This window comes from Arachis hypogaea, chromosome 19 (assembly GCF_003086295.3).
Source record: "Arachis hypogaea cultivar Tifrunner chromosome 19, arahy.Tifrunner.gnm2.J5K5, whole genome shotgun sequence".
Taxonomy (NCBI): Eukaryota; Viridiplantae; Streptophyta; class Magnoliopsida; order Fabales; family Fabaceae; genus Arachis; species Arachis hypogaea.
This window is the reverse complement of record NC_092054.1, coordinates 88,742,142-88,746,198: the sequence shown is the minus strand read 5'-3', so window position 1 is coordinate 88,746,198 and position 4,057 is coordinate 88,742,142.

Below are 4,057 nucleotides of genomic sequence, written 5' to 3'. Positions count from 1 at the left end.
TAGCTTTCAACACATGGTGCAAAGCACCCAAAAAGTTAATCTAAGAAAAGAATAAAAAGCTTGTTTCAAGGAAGGAACATAAAGAAAAAGATTTCCTAAAATGAGCTAGATAGAAGCATCAATCATTTGAATTTCTTTTGTGATTGTAGCATGCAAACGAAACTAGCCAACCAAGAACATAAATATTTCTATTCTTCTCACCTTGGTTTGTCAATATTTATTGCATGATTCTTTGTTTGCTTGAGGACAAGCAAAGTTTAAGTTGGTGTTGTGATGACTTGCATCATTTACCCTTTTTACCTAGGTGAAAGGACCATAAAAAGAGCACATATTCATTATTTCAATGCAATTTCATGAACTAAATGATAAATATTATGGTACGTTGATTTGAAATGGGTTTGAGTTAAATTTTGTAGGAAATGATAGAAAAAGAAGTAATAAAAGCACTAATAGAGGAAGCACACTCTCAAGGTGGCAAAAGAGTTGGAGACAAACTCAAAGAGAAGCAAAGAGGATTTGCAACCCTGACTCCTTCACACTCAAACAAGAATAACTCGAGCTACAAAGCTTCAAATGAGGTGATCTTAGTGTCATTCGAAAGTAGACTTCCAGAGCTTTCCAACCATATATAACACTCTATTTTGGACACTAGATTTGAGGGTTAAAATCGCAGTTCTTTCAGCACTACGTACTCGGCGTGGCACGCTAAAACCTGGGCGTGGCACGTTGGGCCAAAATTCCAGCAAGCCTGCCAGACTGACCTCTTCACCTTCAAAAGATCATAACATGGGCTAGAGAAGTCCAAATGGCATGCTTTCAGTGGCATTGGAAAGAGGAGATCTAGAGTTTTCCAATGATATATAATAGTCTATAGTGGGTATTTAATTTGGGGACCCAAACAGATCAATACTTCAGCGTCCAAGGTTTCCCAAACCTTCACAAGCCCAAAATGCCACTTCAATGACACTCCACATTGGGCCACTTCTAATACTCCAATTTTTTCATTTATTCTTCAATGTTTCAAACTTCTATGAAGAGAACTAAGAGTTCACAAGCCCAAGTCAAGCCACAATTAACAATCAATCAATGCCACAAGGATCATCTAGAAGTAATTAGGAAATTTGCATTTGATTGTAATTTCATTTGAATTTGTAATTTAGGTAGCTTATAAATAGGACCTTAGCTTCATTATTTTAGACACACCACGAAAGGGTGGAGGTGACTTTACTCCCCTCTCACTCTCATTCTCTTCTCTTCTTCTATTTCTTTCATACACACTTTTGTAAATATTTTGCTATGAGTTTCTAATTTCCAACATTGGGAAAGAGAGCTCTATTGCTATTTGATAGATTGATTATTTTTATTCTTCTTCTTCTATTCATCTCTCTTTGATTTATTAGAAATAGTTTCGTTCTTCATTCTAGCATTCAATTATCTTGGAAAAGAGATTGAATGTAATTGGGTTTTATGGGAACCTTGGAAGAGGAAACATAAAACCATGCTTGAAATTTTTTCTCATACTTGAATACATTTGGGTTTTGGTATTTGGATATGGTGACATATAATCCTCCCTCTACTTGGATATATGATGATGTGTGGTATAATTTGGGACCATTCTTCATCTCTTCTTATGAGCAATTAGACCAAGGAATTGGCTATTGATCAAGATTTGAGAGATTGAATTACCAAGGAATTGGGATTCAATCAATCATGATTGCCAAGAGGTCAATGAGTTGCATGATTGATACGCGGAAAACTCATCTCGCAACAAATTTCCTTCGGCAAGTGTACCGAATTCGTCGTCAAGTAAAAACTCACAATAGAGTGAGGTCGAATCCCACAGAGATTGATTGATCAAGCAACTTTAATTAAAGGAATGTTCTAGTTGAGTGAACCAGAATTTGAGTTGAGAATTGCAGAAAATTAAATGGCGGGAAAGTAAATAGCGGACACAGTAAATGCTAGGAATAAAGAGCTGAATGTAAATAGTGGAAAGTAAATTGCAGAATCTTAAATGGGAATGGGGCAATTGCTCATAAAAGTAAATCGCAGAAATTAAAGAGAATGGGTAAGATTAGAAATGGGGAATTCATTGGGCTCAGGAGATGTTGCATTCTCCGGATCAAGTTCATTTTCATCTCTTCCTCAATCAATGCATTCATTGATCTCCTTGGCAATCTTAAGTGATCGAATTACAATTCCTTGTAATTCAATCTCTCAAATCTTGATCAATGGCCAATTCCTTGGTCAATTTTTCATGAGAAGAGATGAAGTATGGTCACTGATTATACCACATGCATTTCCCAAATCAAGTGTTGGAAGGATTATAGTCACATATCCATCCAAACACAATTTGGTCCAGCATGAGAAAGCATTTCTAGCATGATCCCTTCATTCCTCTTTCAAGGTTCAGAAGATATCCAAGTATGAATAGCTTCTTTCCCAAGATAACTACCCAATTGGATGAAGATCGAAAGCTTTCTAGTAAAATCAAGAGAAAAGATAGAAGAAGGAGAATGAAAAATAAAATTGATCCATCAAATTAAAACAGAGCTCCCTAACCCAATGAAAGGGGTTTAGTTGTTCATAGCTCTGGAAAATGAAAACAAAGATGGAGAATACATGCTGAAAGTAAAACTAGAAGTCTAGAGAAAATAAATACAGAGAGTAGTTCTATGCCCAAAGGCTCCCTAATGTTTTCCAGCTCCCCAACTAATTCAAAGCTACTCCTATATATACTACTCTTTTGATCTTCTAGTTGGCTCTTCAAGTCTTAGGTATGGGCCTTTGGATCCTGAGTTTGAAGCAGTTATCTTCTTCATTGGGCTTAGCTTTGCTTGCAGAGATAAAGTGTGAAGTAGGCAGGGACTTTTAGCTCAGGACGTTAGTGGTGTTAACGTTAAGTGAAAGTGTGGGTTCAAGAACGTTAGTGACAATCACCTTTTTCACTAACGTTGCTCACCCAAGTATGAGCCACGTTATCTTCAACGTTAGTGGCACAAACGTTACCACTAACGTTGCCTCTTGGTCCTTCGCACACGTTATTGGGACTTACCTTTCCCAATAACGTTGATAAGTTTCCCCCTTCCCTACGTTAGAGTCCACGTTAACTTAGTTAACGCGGCTCTTAACGTAAGCTTGCCAATCCTTCGAGAACGTTAATGACACTTACCTTTGTCACTAACATTCCAATGTGCCCCTATTTCTCATGTTAGAGTCCACGTTAACTAGGTTAACATGGCATCTAACGTAGTCATGCTAGCCATTTCCAACGTTAGTGACAGAGGTGAGTGTCACTAACGTTGGCTCCTCATCTCTTTATCCACGTTAGCTTCCACGTTAACTAAGTTAACATAGGAGTTAACGTTGCTCATGGTGGCTCATGGTGGTTCACCCCAACGTTAGTGACACTAATATTGGCGACCAATTGCTCTCTCCACGTTAGCTTCCACGTTAACTAAGTTAACGTGGGAGTTAACGTGGCTTATAGAAGCTTGGCCAACGTTAGTGACAAAGGTGAATGTCACTAACGTTGGCTTCCCTTTTGCTTCTTAACGTTAGAAGCCACGTTAACTAAGTTAACGTGGCAACTAACGTGGCCAATTATGAGCTTGGTCCAACGTTAGTGACAAAGGGGAGTGTCACTAACGTTGGCCTTATTGTCTTCTTCCACGTTAGAGTTCACGTTAACTTAGTTAACGTGACTCTTAACGTGGGCTTATGATGGCTTCGAGGGTGTTATTGGCGATTACCTTTCTCATTAACTTTACAAGTTAGCACCCATTCCACGTTAGAGGTCACGTTAGTGGGACTAATGTGACTGCTAATGTGGTTCTTCTTTGCTTCCTTTGTCCTGAAATCAAGCAACAAAGTGCATCAAAGTTCTAGTCCAAGTCATGAGTCATGCATCATCCAATTTATCATATAATTCATGCAAAATCCTCATGAAATCATGTAAAGTGCACAATGTATGGTTGAATGAAGATGTAAGTGAATATCTACCCAAAACTAGCTTATTTTCTAAGAAAATGCATGAAACTACCCTAAAAATAGTAAA